Source organism: Zosterops lateralis (assembly GCF_965231275.1).
Source record: "Zosterops lateralis genome assembly, chromosome: 10".
In the NCBI taxonomy this organism is placed as follows: Eukaryota; Metazoa; Chordata; class Aves; order Passeriformes; family Zosteropidae; genus Zosterops; species Zosterops lateralis.
Genome location: NC_139770.1, coordinates 1,158,809 through 1,176,964, shown reverse-complemented (window position 1 = coordinate 1,176,964; position 18,156 = coordinate 1,158,809).

Sequence of the window (18,156 nt, the reverse complement as noted above, 5' to 3'; positions counted from 1 at the left end):
TTTAACCTCTTCGTGCTCCAACGGCGCGAAAGCGGGGGGAGCGCTGTAGTGTGTGTGCGCCTCGCGTGTGAAGCGCGGCTCGCCCCCCGCGGGGGTCATTAATTAAGATCTGCATTAATAAGAGCTGGCGAGAGCCCGCCTTGGCTGGGAGCGGGGTTTGGGAGCGGGGTCTGGCCGCGCCGGCAGCTGCTCCCGCCCGTGCGTGATGGCGGCGGGCGGGGGGTGGCGGCGGCGGGCGGCGGCTCTCACGCGATGGCGGGGCTGACGTGCCGAGCCCGGGGTGTCGTGAGGCGCGGCCGTGAGCTCAGCGCCCATCACCGCGGGCGGAGGGCGGGGGGAAAGGCGGGCGGGCGGCAGCACGCAGCGGGCAGGGAGGGACGGGGGGAATGGAGGATGCTGCTGCATCCCCGGCCCCCCTCCCCGGGCTGAAGGGGGTTTGGCCAGAGAGATCTGAAGGGATCCGCTCCTAGGGATCCTGTGTTTGTGAGGTGTGAGGGGAGTTTGTCCCAGAGGGTTCTGAGGGGATCCAGCTCTGAGGATCCTGTTCTTGGCAGGAGCTGGAGGGTTCTGAGGGGATCCAGCTCTGGGAATCCTGTTCTTGGCTGGAGTTGGAAGGTTATGAGGGGATCCAGCTCTGGGGGAATGTTCTTAGCTGGGGCTGGAGGGTCCTGAGGGGATCCACCTCTGGGGATCCTGATTTTGTCTGCAGGGTTCTGAGGGGATCCAGCTTGGGGATCCTGTTCTTGGCAGGGGCTGAGGGGAGCCTGTCCTGGAGGAGCAGCTGAGGGGACCCAGTCCTGGGGGAAATGGAGGGAGTGCTTGGAGACCTGAAGGGAGATTGGACAGAGGGGAGCCTGTGGATGAGAAGATCCATTCCTGGGGGGCTGAGGGGAGGCTGTTGTGGGGGAAATAAAGGAGATCCTGTCCGAGGGGATCACGGCAGATCCTGAAGCTGTGGAGAACCTGGCCGAGCCAGCCGGGATGCCCCTCACCAGGGGCCCTGTGGGGAGGCAGAGCCCGGGAGAAGAAGCTGCTCCCACCACACTCAGCTCTGAAGCAGCTGTTTCCTCCCAGCAGGAAGCTCCCCACAAACCCCCCAGTCCTGAGGGAACCCACAGCCCTCTCCACACATCCAGGCTCGCTCAGCCCCTGCCCGAGGCCTGGAGCTCCGGCCGGGCCGTGTCCATGCCCGTGGCACGGTGCCGTGTTCGTGCCAGCCCCGGCACCGCTCCGGGATCAGGTTCCAGGCGGTGCGAGCAGCTCCAAGGACAAACGAACGGGCGAGAACCGAGTGCGTGACACGCAGCAGTCATAAGGCAGCTATTTCCATTGTTTTCCGGCAGGCTTTGTACCTTCTCAAACACACGTGGAAAGCCTCCCGCTGCTCAGAAATCCCAGCCCCGGAGGAGCAAAGTCCGTGCCAGTGGGCAGCTGGGGAAAAAAAGGCAATAAACACACCAACACCCTCTTCGCACAAAGCGGGACCGGCCGAGGGGCTGGGAGGGTGAATAGGTGTGTCCACACCTGTTCTCTGGACAATGAGAAATCCAACTTTTATCCCAACCCTCTCTGGCTTGAGGCTGCCCTTATTATTTGCTCAGTACAAAGAGCGGCGCGGGGAAGCGGTTTTGCAGCGTTGTCTGCAAACAGCTCCTGTGGGAAGCTCCGGTTGTTTTCCTAGGGAGGAGCAGAGCTGGGTTATCGCTCCGTGGGGTACACAGGGGATTTGGGGAGGAGCAGGGGGTCCTGTGCTGGAGCAGACGTGCAGCAGGAGGGGTCAGGGGAAGGACAGGCCTCGGAAAGCACCGAGGTTATTCCCGGCGCTCCCTGCACATCGCCTTGGTTCCCCCTTCCCAGCGATATTTGCTGGGTTTGTTTGGTTTGCTCCGCTTGCCCCCTTCTTTGCAAATGTCACAGGGACGAGAGCGTGGGGGGAGAGAGGCCTCGCTGGGAGGATGTTTGGAGAAGGGATCGGAGCGCCAGGGCTACCTGGGAGTCAAGGGCAGGCAGGTCGCTCTGTGCTAAGAGCAGAAACTCTGCAAACGATAAAATCAGGGAAGGCGGTGTGGAGCAGTGCTGTGTGCGGGAAGGCAGAGGGGACGGAATGGTCCCACTCTCCAGAGGCACCGATGCCAGGCCAGGGCAGAGCACAGGGGAACGTGCTGGTGGCACTGGGACACGCGAACCCGAGGGAGGGATGTGCTCCTGCCGTGACATTGCCAAATCAAAGTCAAGCTCTTGGCTGCAAGAGCACACGAGGTGACTCAGAGAAAAGAAACCATATGATTAAGCAGCAGCTGAGTGCCAGCAGTGAAGAGCTGTCAAGGATAATATCAGGAGTGTGTGTGCGGAGGACAGTGGGTTTATTTGCCACGATAGGAAAGGATTTGAAAGGGAATACAAGACGCTTGTACTGAGTCTGACTTGGCAGCAAGAGAAGTTGGGAAGGGTGCCAGGAAAAGCGTCACGGATGCAGGGCTGGGGTGAGGAGGGAGTGCAGAGCACAGAGGCAGCGCCGGCAGTCGGGAACGGGCACAGAAGGGCAGAGGGCACAGACCAGTCAGCAGGATGAGCTTTGGGGAGGGAATCAAAGAACCTTTAGAGTTGGAAAAGATCTCCAGGATCATCGAGTCTGACCTTGCCTGACCAAATACTGCATTGTCACCAGCCCAGAGCCCTGAGTGCCAAGTCCAGTCATTCCTTGGACGAGTCCCTGGGCAGCCCTTTCGAATTCTGAAAAACCCTTTCTATGAAGAAATTCCTCCTGATGTCTAACCTGAACCTCCTCTGGCACAGCTTGAGGCCGTTTCCTCTTCTCCTTTCAAAAGGTCCCAGCAAAAGCCCAACCCCCTGTGAGACAGTGCAGAGGGGTTGGAGGTTTTGCTCTTTATTTTTAAGGCATTCAAAGGCATATCTGTAAGATCTCCTAATGCTCCTGGATGACAATGGTGGTGGCACTCCTGATGGCTCCTCAGGCAAAACAGAGCTGTTACCATGAGGGTGAGGTTCATCCGTGCAGGAGTCAGCACTTTCCCAGGAGCCTGCCAGGGAACTCCCATGGGATTGCAGAAACCTCATCAATCTTCCCTGTTCTCCCCCAGCCACCAGCGATCTGCTTTTTCCTAATTTAAACACAGGAGCTGGAGGGAGGGAAACGTTCCTACTGCTGGCTTTAAAAAAAAAAATAAACCTGAAAATCCTGCCAAAATAGAAACTGCACACAAAGCCCTCCCCACTGGAAAGGGACAAGGATGGATGAAACAAGACAGATGTTACAGCCTTGCTGAGCTACTGGAAGAAACACCAGGCAGTGATGAAGGAACTGTGGAGTCACTGGCAAACAGGAAAAGATAAAGCGAAAACACAAGGAAACCAGGATGTTTAGAGGATGGAGCATCCCAGGGAGGAGGAGTGTGGGGCTCACTTGAATCCAGGGGACAAGATCAGTGTGCAAAAACAACCCCTGGGTCTCCCAGCCAACAACGAAGGGAATGAGATTACCCATCCAAACAAGGACTAGTGAGGAGAGTCTTTGCAAGCCCTGAGACCTGCCCTGTGTTTTGATATTTACTGGTGACACCGTTTTGGAGCTTTGCTTGGGCTCCTCTCCGTGCCCTTTGAAACACTTTAAAACAGCAGCATCCAGTGCCCGGCAGGTCAGGCTGCTCCTTCCGCCACCTCACTTTAGTGCCCAACTCCTGCTTTGTGATTGCCCCGCAGTGTCCTGGCACATCCCGATAGGGAAATGCAAATGTTGCATTTCCATGGCATGGCCCGACAATTTAAATTTATCTCCCACAGAGAGATAACAGCACGTGTGTTGTGGATTGCAGGCTGTTGCTACAACAGCCTCGTTAAAATGCAGCCCTGCCCTTACATGTGCAGAACTGCGGTGAAAATAAGGTGGAATAGGATTTTTCTTGCTTTGCTTTAGAACCTGTTTCCTCATCTGTCAAACCCACTGGCCTCGAAGGGAGCAAGGGCAAGAGCCCAGCTGACATCCAAATAGAGAGAATGTTTACTGGTGTGCAGAAATGGTTATTTCTGGTGTCTAAAGGTAGATACTGGGGGAGGTGATGGTCAGAGAAGTTGGACTTGACTCTGCCTCTGTACTGCCCTGACCAAGAGCTCGGCTGTCGTGTCCTGAGGCCACCTGAGGTGACTCTTGGCCACCTGAGGTGACCCGTGGCTCGATGCCAGCTGAGCTGGCAGCTTGTGGAGCCCAGAGGTGCAGGAGCTGTGGCAGCCACCCCCTCACCTGGGCTGGTATCTGAGGGCTCTGCAACAAAACCCTACACAGGGAACTGCAGACCCTTCAGGGTGCTTCTTTTAGGGTTCTTCTAGCACTACTCAGCATCACAAACTTCATCCCCATTCCTGTGAGTCTGTCAGCAAGTGATGGTTTCCATAAGCTGTTTGCTATTTCAAAGTATCCTAAATTGTTTAAGAAAGGAGATTTTAGATAAAATTGTTTTAAAATCTTTAGGTATCTTTGTGATTTATCCCAAATAAATCCCAACTATATTGAAGAACTTGGCACAGCTTCCAGCAGAAGGCCCAGAGCTGTTGAGATGTTTGGGAGGAAGAGTGGGGACACCCTGCCAGGAGTCCCTGAGCTGTAAGGTCCCTCCAGCCCCAGCAGCTGTGCCTGTGTTGTCAGAGGCACACAAAGAGGTGTCCGTGGCTCCTGGGGAAAGCAAACCCTGTGTGTGACCCATGAGAGGCAGGGGAGGCTTGTGAAATGGGCCAGTGTTTCCCAGTCACCATGGAGTCACCCAGGGAACAGGCAGATTTTCTTCCTGTTTACACAACATGGCACCAGCAGCTTTGTCCCCATCTCTGGTGACCTGCAGCCACCATTGGGAGGCCGTGTTGACACGCCATGGCAATAACAACTCTGCCAGAGGGTTTTTGAAGAGGTCCCCAGCCTGCACAGGGCCCAGCCCTGATGCAGGATGCTCCTCCTGGGAGGAGGTTCAGCCCCAGCCTGCAGCCACCAGGGAGGGCACAGCAAAGGTGGCCCAGATATGTCACAGGGAATTGCTCCCCAGGGAGTGGCAGCAACGACCTGCATCCAGAGTCTGTCCTGGGAGGGGGGGCTGAGGGAGCTGGGGAAGGGAATGGAGCCCCAGGAGGGGCTGAGGGAGCTGGGGAAGGGTCTGGAGCCCCTGGAGAGGCTGAGGGAGCTGGGGAAGGGTCTGGAGCCCCTGGAGAGGCTGAGGGAGCTGGGGTAGGGTCTGGAGCCCCAGGAGGGGCTGAGGGAGCTGGGGTAGGGAATGGAGCCCCAGGAGGGGCTGAGGGAGCTGGGGAAGGGTCTGGAGCCCCAGGAGGAGCTGAGGGAGCTGGGGAAGGGAATGGAGCCCCAGGAGGGGCTGAGGGAGCTGAGAAGGGGCTGAGCCTGGAGAAAAGGAGGCTCAGGGGGACCTTGTGGCTCTGCACAACTCCCTGACAGGAGGGGACAACTGGAGGGTTGAGCTCTGCTCCCAGGGAGCAGGGACAGGAGGAGAGGGAACAGCCTCAGGCTGGGCCAGGGGAAGGACAGGGTGGACATCAGGAGGAATTTAGTAATGGAAAGGGTTAAACTTTGGCAGGGGCTGCCCAGGGAGGTTTGTAGTGCCCATCCCTGGAGGTGCCCAAGGAATTCCTGGAGGTAGCACTCAGTGCTGTGGGTTGGGGACAAGGTGGGGATGGGGCACAGGCTGGACTGATGCTCTGGGAAGGCTTTTCCAGCCTCAGGGATTTTGTGATCTCATCACTGCCAGACCAAGCCTTGCTGGGAACTCAGGCTGGACTGGGGTTCCTGCAGGGACTCAGGCTGCTGCCACCCTCTGTGGGTCCATCTTAAAGTGCAGCAGCTGATGGCTTAAAGCCAAAGGTGCCACTGAGGACCCCGTCACACCACATAGGGACAGTGCACTGCACAACTCACCGTTTTTTCAAAGCACTGTGAATAATGTAAAAGTGAATCTTTTCCCCAGCAGTTGTCGTGAGTGCTTTCGTGAGCCTCCATTTCGTGGCAGGAAATTTCATTCCCAAGGAGTTGTGCTGTCGTGTGGTGATGGTGAGAAGCGACAGAGTCCCCAGCTGCACCAGCAGAGCAGCAGGCACGGGCTGTCACAGGGCATCAGTCACAGCCGAGCCAGGGAAACCCACACACAGCAACCAGCCCGGCATCCCACACTGCAGCTCCTCTCACAGCCGTGGGTGTCTTCCCTGCACAACCCAGAGTGACAAACCTGAGCTCCCTGACCTTCACCTGCTGCCCTTTCTTCCAGGGGTGAGAGGAAGGGCCGTGGGTTGTTCTGTGAGGTGTGTGGGGTGAGAGCCACGTCCTCCAGCAGGATTTGGGGTGCCCAGTCCTGAGATCAACTCACAACCTGTCCCACTGTCCCTGCACTCTCCTCCTCCCCATTCCTCCGTGGGAGGGCCCCACACTAAGCCTCCCTTTCTGGGGAGAGAAGCTCCTTTTCCAGATCAAGTCAGATCTGCCTCCAAGGCTGCAATTTTGGGAGTTCTGCAGGTGTCACCTGCTGACCTGGGCTCGGTGCCTGCCCAACAAAAGCTCTCCCTGCTGCTGTTTGCTCTCTGTACAATATCCCTCTGAGTACACTTCCCATATCTGGGCTGATACGGTGGGAGATACTCTCTGTAGTATCTTGCACTCACAAGGGGAGGATCAGCACTTCCTGCTGGGGGTACAGCACTCCCCACCCTGAGATTAAGGCCACAATCAATATTTATTGAGCTGTCACACCTTGAGGCCCTGTCAGGATTAAGCTCCACGGTACCTGGTGCTCTAAAACCCTGATAAGAGCCAGTCCCACTCCCCCTGTGCCATGTGTGTCCCTGCTCAGCACCAATGTCACAGTGCCCGGAGCTGCCACCCCAGTTATTTTAAGGATGGCAATGACTTCCACGCAGGTGTCACCTTTCAGAACTCTCAAAAATAGAACTTTAGTAAGTGCTTCACATAACCCTTACCCTGTAAAGCCTTCCCAGTGGAGGGGAAGGGACCAGCCAGCAACAGGACATGGGAGTTTTGGGAATTAACTTGGATCCAAAGAGAAGTGTAATTACAGGTTATTTATACAGAGACTTTTTCCTTCACAGACTGAACAGAAAGTGGATTGAATCACAGAATCATGGAACCACTGAGGCTGGAAAAGCCTTCCAAGACCAAATCCAACCTGTGACCAATCTCCACCTTGTCCCCAGCCCAGAGGACTGAGTTCCATGCCAGGCCTTCCTTGGACACCTCTAGGGATGAATAATCCTCATTTTACACTGAAAGAGAGATTTACTCAGACAGGCTAAGCTGAAAGAGCATCCAGATCTCTGGATTATAGAATCATGGAATGGTTTGGGTTGGGAGAGAGATTAAAGTTCATCTTGTTCCACTTTCCACTCTCCCAGGGTTCTCCAAACCCCATCCAGCCTGACCTTGGACATTTCCAGGGATTGTTCCATTGATTCCTGCCCACTTGATCACAGCTTTCCTGCTTTGTAATAAATCTGTGATCAATAAAAGATAATTCTGTCAAGGTTTTAAGGACAATCAGACAGGACTGATCACTTCTGTTTGCAAACGTGTGAAGCTCCCCGTGGAAGTTTGGCAGTTCTTTATGGGGATCAGAACACAATCCCCATCCCCGATTCCCTGGAAACCAGCACTTCCCAGCTGTGCATGTCCCCAGGGAATCAGAGGCAAATCCTGTCTCTGGTTCCCAGTGCAGCCTCCCCTGTTCCATGGCCCTGCAGAACGTGTCAGGACAGCAGCACAGCTGATCTGGCACGTCACCGCCGCACAAGGAAATGAAAATAAATACAGATTTATGAAGGAAGGCCCATTTCTGGCACCAGGCACGGATTTCCTGGCTGACTGCTAATACCAAAGTGCAGATCCTCTATTTTATATCAGCCAGGGGAAATCCCAGCAGTTCATGCCACAGCATTAAAACATAGGGTTCTAAAAATAGCATCACAGAGCTGGACTGGAAACAGCAGTAAAAACGAGAAAGGAAACCCTGTCCTTCTGTGGGCTTGGTTTTTTTGAAAGCAAAGATGTTAAATTCAACCCCGAGAGCTCATTTCGAAACAACAGGGCTTGGAAGGTGAGCTGGGAATATCAAAATAGCTACTGCAGAAGGACATTTCTCTCTTTAAATCCTGCATTTCTTTAAGATTTCCAAACCTTGCCTCTCTAAAAAGGAGGGCGTTTCCCACCCTTCGTGTTGTGTTCTCTATCACAGTTCTGTCATTCCTGCTTAACCACCTTCATTTATCCCGTGATCCTGATAATTAATCCACATGGATAGACTTGAAATTCAGATATTTCACTGTTTGACCTGCAAATCCACGTTCAGATTCAAGCCAAGCCCCTCGTGCCATTCCATTCCCTCAAACTCACAGGGAGAAGAAGAAACAGGGAAGAATCTTTCCTGCCTGAGGGCCCCTTGGGGGGGACCACACAGGAAAACACATCTCCTTATCCCACCACAACGTGGGAAAAATCAAACATCCCCAGGCCAGGGAAATGATGTCAGGGGCTGTAGGTTTCTCACAGTTGAATTAAATGCTCAACACCCACAAAAATCCCAGCTCAGTTGGATGGAGGATGGCTGGGACTCACATTTATCCCAGGAAATCAGCAATCCCTACAGCACTGCTGACCCAAGGAGATCCCCTGGCCCTTTCCTTGTGTGTGACTCCCTCACAAACGCCTCTCTGGCAGGTTGGGAAAGCAAAGTTTGTGAGAATTTCCCGTGGTTTTCCCCTGGAAACAGAGTTTCCCAGGAATCACACTGGCCGAGAGGAAGAGGTCAGTGGGATATTTGTACAGCTGGCTGATGGTATGGATTTTCCAGAGCTCTGGTAACTTGTGGACCTGCCAATCCATTCCCAAGCCTGACTCATTAAATTCACTCAGTATGGCAACAGCCAGCGTTGCTTTTCCATATTTTTTAGCATTCTTGCTAATCCATAAAACTTAGCAGCTCGGAATGAAAACCACAGGAAGAAAGAGCTAATGAGGTCCTCCTGTAAGGGTCTGTTTCTACAACTCCTATTAATGTTAATTGGCCTTACAAGAGACACGGCAAAAGGAAAACAGACCCTGGAAGATGGGAAAAAAATCAACTTATTTGTGCAGCCAGGTAATGATCCCCTTTGCACAGCCTGGCTCAGTCCAACAGCCACAGCTCTTCTGGCTTTGTCCTTCCCCAAAAGCCTCGAGACACGTTGCAGATGACCAGACTGCCAAGGACACTCAATCACATTATTTATGCTGTCACAGCACACAACTTAATAGGAAAAGAAGAATAAAATCCAAACCCACAGCGGTATCAGGGGAGCACTTGAATTTCAGCATCTATTTGATTTGTAAGTAAGATTTAAATTCTGAAAAAAAAAACCAACAAACTGGTCTGGGGAAGGTGTTCCCGCCCAGGGCAGGGGGAGAACAGGAGGGGCTTTTAAGGTTCCTCCCTACCCAAACCAAGCTGGGTTTGTGATTCTGATGGGCCCTGGAGGGTTGATGAGATCAGAACAGATCCCAGCTGGGGCTGCAGGAGGCTGCAGGGGGTTGGTGCAGTGTTGGCGTGCGGGGCCGAGGTGTCCCTGCTCCCCCCAGGAATTCGGTGTCAGGAGCCATCAGGGAGCTCCACAGGGATGTGACATCTCCCCCCTCCCCAGCACAGCTAATCTGAGCAATCTGCCAGGTTCCCCAGCTAATCCTGCCCCTGCTCACACCAGAGCACTGCCCTCAGCTGGACCCTGAGCCTCTTATAGGGCCATGCAAAGCTTCCAGAGCAGCTCCAGCACTGCTGGGATGGGGCTGGAGCCAAACCAAGCCCTCAGCTGAAACTCGTTCCCATAACTAGTCAAATAAAGCATTTCCATAACCACAACCAACGACTGCCAGCAGTTTGTGAAGTGACAAAGAAAGGCTTTCTCAAATAAATTTCATGAGAAGGAAGGTGGAAGAAAGGCTTTCTCAAATAAATTTCATGGGAAGGAAGGTGAAAATGTGGATGAGAGGGTTTGTTTGGGGCCGCATGAAGGCAGCTTTTGTCAGCTGATGTTTGTCCTTGTGGGAATCATAGGATGTGATCAGATGGGATCCATTGGGATTTTGGGATTGTGCTGTGCAGGGCCAGGACTTGGACTCGATGATCTTTGTGAGCCCCTTCCAACTCAGGATGTTCTGTGATCCAGTAAAACCTGACACACACCAAACCTGAGCCATCAAAAGCCTTTTACACAAAGCCCCACAACAAAATTCCAGTCACAGATAGGGAATATTTAAAATAAATCAGGTTTAAGGTGGTTTGGGGATTTTTTTTTGTTGTTGTTGTTATTGTAACTACTCAGCAACAAGCAGTAATCACTGTGCCCTCCCAGCAGTGGACATGGCACTCATCAGCTCCTAAAGGAGATCATTAAAAGTCAGTGGCAATTAAAACTCAAGCAGTGTGGAGGTGCCAGAGGGGGCTCCGGGATGGCCGGAGCTGCCGGACCTCCCACCTCATCCATTGCATCACCCCGTGTCCCCAGGCAACATCTGCATTTCCCCAGATGGGGAATTTAATTTCCCATTAAAGTGAATAATGAACTGGTGTTTCCCGGGCCGAGGAGCTCCCCAGCAAAATGCTGATTCTGGGAATTCTGGAGGGGAGGAAAGGCTCTGACATGAGGAGAGGAAGGGCAAAGGCTCCTTCCCAGCCGTGCTAGGAGGGCACACACACAGCACACACAGCTGTGCTCCTGGGCCTTCTCCAGCCGCCTTTTGCAGAACGCTAGACAGGAAATTGGTGCCACAGGGCAAATAGTCATTCCTCCCACTTCCCTCCCAAAGCAAGCCCAGATTTGCCCCGGCTAGACTGGCTTCCTGCAGAGCCTCCCCGGAGCATCCCCGGCAGAAAGGACAGAAATGTGTGTGAGGTGGAAAAACAAACAAACAGCGCCTGCCAGATGTTTGCAACATCCACCCGGGAACGCGGAGCTCACAGGAGGAGCTGATGCTCATGTTGCACTTCCAAGCCAGGCTAGGAGAAGCTGCCAAGTCCAACCTTGGACTGAGTTCCCCCATTCCCAACTAAACCCATCCTGAACCCCTGCAGGGATGGTGGGTGCTCCAGGGCCAGGAATGGGGTGTTTGGGGCTGCATCCCAGAGAGTCAGGGAGGTGAGTCCTGCCTTTTCCCTGCTCACATCCTGCCAGGGGAGGTGATGGGGATTTTGGAGGCATCGCGGTGTCCCACGTTGTTGTAATTCTCTAGGGAAATGGTCTCTCCCTCCTGATCCCCTGGAGTCCCTGACCACTTCGAGTGACCCTAACTTCCTTCTCTGACCCCACTGGCTGTGGTCCAGCTCTCTCTTCCCTGAGCAGGGGGCTATAAATGGTCTCCCTTTCCTTTGTTCTACCTCTTTCCCCCCTGGAAATTCGAAGAATAAACGCCTGGGACAAAGGTCCCAAGGAAAGGGTCTCTTCTGAGATATCTCACCTCATCCTTGATATAATTCTCTCCAAATCCTCCTAATAACTGAGCTAAAGCCCCCAGGAGGAGGGCAGGAGAGTGAATTTATATCACCACATCACCTCAGTGCCTCACCACATTCCCTGCCCTTGGCTGGGACACTCAGGCTGAGCAGGGAGCTCAGCTTGGGACCTCGCTGACACCTTGTCCCCGTTTTCCCGAGGTTTGTGTCCCTTTGGGGTGTCCCTTTGGGGTGTCCCTGTGTCATGCAGAGGTGGCGGCTCAGAACAAACCCTGGCAGTGTTTGTACATCCAGTGCTGCTCCGGGCGCTCTTATCACAGCCTTATCACTGACAAACGAGCCATGGGAGCTGCTCAGCCACGCTGCAGCCCCTCGGGAGAGCACAGGGGCTGCAGGAGTGGGGAAGGACACAGGAACAGCCCTGGGGATGGAGAGAGGCAGCTCTGTGCGATCCCTCCCGGCCCATTGCGGCTCGGGCACGGATAAAGCCGGGTGTATCAGCACAGCCATCGGGACGGCTCACACGCCACGTCCTGCTGTTGAACAGCCCCCAGGAGGACACACGGAGCTGGGAGGGCCCAGGGGATGCTCCCGGAGCTCCCCGGGGTGACAGTGGGGTCAGTGGCCAGGGCCAGGTCACAGCAAACTCCGCCGGCCCGCAGGACAGGGGTTTAGCTCCAGTTCATCTGAAAGCTTGAGTCTTTGGTCCTTACACACGGGGAGGCAAATTCGGGAGTGGTTTGGTGGTTCTGTTCCCAGCTAAAGCTGCTGTTGGTTCCTCATTCCCCTCCAATGTCCCTGCAGGTGCCCCAAAGCCAGGCAGGGACAGCCACCACTGCCATGTCTGACTCCGTGTCACCAGGACAGGGACAGCCACCACTGCCATGTCCACTCCGTGTCACCAGCCTGGGAGGGGACATTGACCCTTCAGAGGGGATGCACATCAACCAGGGCTGAGTGAGGGCAGGTGAACCCTCAAGGTGTTGGAAGAAGGGAAATGGGAGCCTTGGGAGAGTTATAAATTATTATAAGCAAATAAAAAAAATATTTAGCAATTTTCCAAGATCAATTAAAAAGCCACAATAAAATTGGACAACATGGATCGAATGCTGGGTGGACAGAGGACCAGCATCAACGGTGCCATCCAACCTCATCCACAAATGCTGGGTCTGTACAACTTTTATACAGTTTTTCTGTCCAGAGGCTACGTCTATTGACCGCCTGAATATTCATGTATTTCTTTATTCCCAAATAAGGTTTTGAAAGGGCTTCCCTAAGTATGAAAGAAGTCCCAAGAATCTTCCTGGACTCCTCCTTTGGGGCGCTGATTTGATCATCCTCTGGATCCTCCACCATTGATGTCAGGTCTTGAGTAGCCGTGAAGTCCATCCTCGATGGATGGCCCATCTCCAGTCCATCCTTGGTCAATGGGCCATCTCCAGTCCATCCTCGATGGATGGGCCATCTCCAGTCCATCCTTGGTCAATGGGCCATCTCCAGTCCATCCCTGATGGATGGGCCATCTCCAGTCCATCCTTGGTGAATGGCCCATCTCCAGTCCATCCTTGGTGGATGGGCCATCTCCAGTCCACCCTTGGTGAATGGCCCATCTCCAGTCCACCCTTGGGGAATGGCCCATCTCCAGTCCACCCTTGGTGAATGGCCCATCTCCAGTCCATCCCTGGTGGATGGGCCATCTCCAGTCCATCCTGGATGAATGGCCCATCTCCAGTCCAGCCCTGTCGTTTCTGTTGCAAATTTTGTGGTTTCACAGCTGCACAAATGGGCCTTGGAATCCTGGAGACGCCCTCGAGTATCTTTTAATAGTCTAAACTTTTAATTCAATATTTTATACGCGAATTTATACACTACATCTATCACAGGAGGAGGGATGTGCCCGGGAGCAGCAGGTGAGCCTTCCCCAGGTGTGCAGGGCTCTGCCACGGCTTGGGGTGACACCAACCCCCCGGGGTGGCCCAGGAGAGCTCCCAGTGCCCTTCCAGCCCCATCCCTGTCCAAAGCAGACACAAATCAGGGTGAGTCCAGTTCCCAGCCCAGCAGGAACCTCCTGCCGAGGGTGGGGAGGGGTCGGGCCGTGCCCCTCCCTGCCCGGGCAGGAGAGAACAGGGAACAACAGGTCCCAGAGCTCAACCCCCGGCTCAGGAAGGCGCCTGTCTTTGCACGTCCTTTCCCCTCCATCAGTTCTCTGGGCGCTGCCAGGGCTGCTCATTAACACCTGCTCATTAACACCTGCTCATTAACAGCTGCTCATTAACCCAGCGGCGCCCGCTGGCCTCGCACCGCCGGAGGTTTTACCGGGCTGCACAAAGATCCCCTGGTGAACAGAGCAGGAGATCTCAATACTCCTGGAATTATGGTTTGGGGTGGAAGGGACTTCAGACACCTCCCACTGTCCCAGGGGCTCCAACCCCAATGTCCAGCCTGGCCAGGGGTCCAGGGGCAGCCACAGCAAATCTGGGAATTCCAGCCCAGCCAGGAATTCCTTCCCAATCTCCCATCCAGCCCTGCCCTCTGTCCATGTGAAGCCATTCCCTGTGTCCTGTCCCTCCATCCCTTGTCCCCAGTCCCTCTCCAGTTCTCCTGGAGCCCCTTTAGGCCCTGCCAGGGGCTCTGAGCTCTCCCTGGAGCTTCTCCTCTCCAGGTGAGCCCCCCCAGCTCTCCCAGCCTGGCTCCAGAGGGGTTCCAGCCCCTGGAGCAGCTCCTTGGCCTCCTTTGGACTGACCCCTGCAGCCCCACAGCAGCTCCAGGCCAGGACACACAGAGTCCCCTGAATGGAAACTAAAATTCCTCCTTTCCCTGCCTTGCTGCTTGCAGTTATTGCTCTTAGTGCACTCCAACGGCCTCCAGAATGTGGTGCAAATGTGGGCACTATAAACACCGGTGTGGTTTTATCAAAGAGCTCTGAAATGTGCTTCCCATGCCTAATGCTCTGGAAAATGGGCAGGAATGAGACAGAAAGCACCTGGAGCATCTCCGTCAGCAGGAGACTTGTGAGCTCAGCAGATCCCAGCTGAGATTATCTGCAAAAGGCATCAGTCGGTGCCTTGGCCTCGGTGCTGCATCCCAGTGAAAGCCAAAGCCCTTTGCTCTGACTGTGCAAACACTGAGTTCATGGGAAACAAACAGGAATTTGATTCCATAGTGGTATTTACTGCAGCACTTCCCTGTCCTGCCCTGCCTGTGACCTGGCTGAGGGTGTTTGGGGTGGTTCTCAATGAACACCCGTCCTGGGGGCAGCAGCACGGACAGGCCAGGCTGGACAGAGCCTGGGGCAACCTGCTCTGGTGGGGAGAGAGGAGGGGACAGCCAGGAGCTCCCTCACCATCAGTGATGGACTCAAAGAGATGTCCAGTCTCCAGGCTGGGCTCAGGGCTGGGCTCAGATCCACCCTCTGTCTGCATGGACATCACAGATCCCAAAAACATGGGATGGGATCGTTTGGGTAGGAGAGACCTTAAATCCCACCTCATCCCACCCCACCACTGGGGACACCTCCCACTGTCCCAGGCTGCTCCAAGCCTCATCCAACCCAACCCTGGACACTTCCAGGGGCAGCCACAGCTCCTCTGGATCATCCCCACCCGTGTCCTTGCCCGGAGCCCATCCCAGAGCAGCTGCAATCCGTGCCTGTGGATCCCTGTCCCCGTGCAGCTGCAGAGGCTGGGCCCTGCCGAGGTACAGGGAGTGCACAGAGTGCACAGACAAACAACCCCAGCGTGGATCAGCACATGGGAATGTGTGTGCTCCTGGTGCACGGGGAGAAGGCAGGAGATGATTTATCACGGGCTAATTACGCAGGAGACAACTTGTACCCGCCTGGTTGGACAAGAGGGAGCCCGAAGAAAATTGAGGCAACAACAACCCTTAGGTCAACCTGACATTTGTTGTTGGGTCTGTGGGAAATTATTCTCATCAAAACAAGACTTTGTAGCCGTAAGAGAAAAATAAATATTAATGCAGAGGATGTGCTGCCGTGGTTGGGTGGTGATGACACACGGTGGGGATGGAGGAGCCCCAGGGGCAGCCAGAGATGATCCCTGTGTCCATCCCCCAGTCCTCACCCCTGGCTCAGCACCTCACATTTCCACATTAAAAGCTACAAATAAAAAGATCCTGGGCTGGGCTGGGGTTTGGTGCTGGGAGCAGGAGGCTCATGGCGTGTTGTGCTCTGTACCTCCCATGACTCAGCCCCTCGTGAGGTGCCAAATTCCCCTGCAGGAGAAGGAAACCCAGGGCCAGTCTGTGCTGTGGCACCCAGGGCACCCTGGCCTTGTCTCACTCTGCTTCTCCCAGCAGAGTTGAAAGCAAAGGGATTTATTTTTTTGTTCCCAGGCAAAACTCTTGTGAGCTACAGGAGAGAGCCACAGAAATCCTCTAGAAGTCCTGGGAGAACCACCCTGCTCCCCAGAAACCTCTCACTGCATCCATTTATGGTCTCACTCATCTCCAGCACCTCTCTCACAGCCCCTGCTCCCAGCCTGAATCACACACAGGGATTGCAGCCCACCAGGGGCTGGGCTACATCATCCTGAGCCACCAGAATCCTGAATTTCAGGGGGTTTACCCCTCCTAGGGCCATTGCTGTGGCTGGGGGTTGTCCAGGAGCTGGGCAGTTTCCCAGTGCAGGCTCAATGCAGCCCTGGAGCACCTGGTGTGACCTCAGAGCTGACCCTGCTTTGAGCAGGACCTGGGTTTAGACACTTCCCAAGGCTCCTTCCCATTCCCAGGACACCTCCCAGGGAACCTTCCAGCACCAGCCACGGCTGCACCTTCCTTGGAGCCCCTTCCCCAAACAGCCCCGCAGAGCTCTCTGTGCCTGAGAGGGGGGGACAGGGAACATTTCCCACCCCAGGGTCATTCTCTGACCAAATCCCACAGCTGGACAGCCCCAGGATCAGCACCCCAGGCAGGGCAGTCCCTGTAGGTGTCCCCAAGCCCTGGCTGGCCCCTGCTGTTTGTGCCCCGTGGGAAGGGGGATGGTCTGGCTGTTCCCACAGCACCTTCAGGCTGCTGACACTTCACAGTCTCCTCCAGGAACAGCTCCTGCCCTTCTGCCCAGCTCCCAAATCAGCTCTGCTCAAGCTGTTCCTTCCTCCTGCCCTCTGAGGCACCTTTATCCCGCTGTCCAGAACAGGCTGTTCATGACAAATCCCAGTGACCGCAGCAGAGGTGACCTCACCCTTCACTGTCACTGCCCTGGCTGCTGCCCCCCAGCTGTCCCCAAGGAGTGACAGGAGCCCCCCTGGGTGCTCAGGGTACCCCCAGACCCCACAGCCCCCCTGGGTGCCCCCAGACCCCACAGCCCCTCTGGGATACCCCCAGACCCCACAGCCCCCCTGGGTGCCTGGGATACCCCCAGACCCCACACCCCCCCAGTTTCCCATGGGGACAGAAGCACCACTCGTGGCCCAGCAGGTCACCACTGGTGCCACCCCCACAAGGCCACCAGGTCCAGGATGGGCTTTTCCCAGTCCCCAGCCTTGCCCAAGGGTGTGTCAACTCAGCAGTGACACAGCGAGATCTTATCCCAAACCCTCCTTTGTCACCGGGGTTCATCCTTGAGCTCTCCAGCAGTGACAGCCCCGAAAACAGGGCAAAAGGCAGCAGAAGGATTTATCCCAGGAGGGTTTATGGGTTCCTTGGCCAGAGGCTGCCCCGGCTGTGGCTGGGAATGATGAATGATCCCACACCAGCCCGGGGATGGAGGATGGAGGGTCAGCACTGCTCAGGGGATGGTGACACGGGGACAGTGACACGGGGACAGTGACACCAGGACAGTGACCCGGGGATCCCCGGGCCCAGCAGGGGACACACACCGGGCTGTGTCACCCGGGAGGGGCTGCCCTGAGCTCTGTCCCCGCGGGGTGGCTCAGACACGTCGGCAAGGAAACACCATAAATATTTTCAGTGCATTGTCAGCGGCGCTCCCTCCTCATCCCACGGCTCCAGGGAAGGTGGGAAGGGGAAGGTTCGGGCTGAGCCCTCCCAGGGAGTGTCCCCGGGAAGGGGCTGTGGAGGAGGAGGACCCAGAAAAGCAAAACCCCATTACAACATCAAAGGAAAAACACACAACCAACTTCTCACCATGGAGAGTGGGAGGGAAGGCAAAGCCCCCACTGGGAGCAGCTCTCCCACCTCCCACCCTCATCCTCTTCTTCATGCCAGCCCCAACCTGGACACAAACCTCGAGAGGGGAACGACTCAACACAAACCCACAGGAGCAGCAACCCTCATTCCATGGCTTTGGCTCTGAGGTCAATCCAACATCTCCATCCCAAATCCAACATCTCCATCCCTGGTGCAGACCCCCCTGGAGCTGCAGAGACCCCCCCAGTGCCACACCTGGGACAACTCCAGCTCTTTGGTGATTTCACCTTTCCTGAGCCCCCTCCAGCCCTGCCCTGGTGCCTTTCCAAAGCCATCCCATGGATGTGAGCTGTGGTCTGGAGCAGCTCCAGTTGCACATCCCAGCTGGGAGCTCCCAACATCTCCACCTCCCCTGGAAACTCTCCCAGCACTGCCAAAAGCCTCCCCAGGGATTGGGGTCACTGGAGGCAGCTGGTTGTGCCCTCCCCTCCTGCTCCCCTGCAGCTGAGCTGATCTCAGGTAACCAGGAGGGATCCAGAGCAGAGGAACCAGC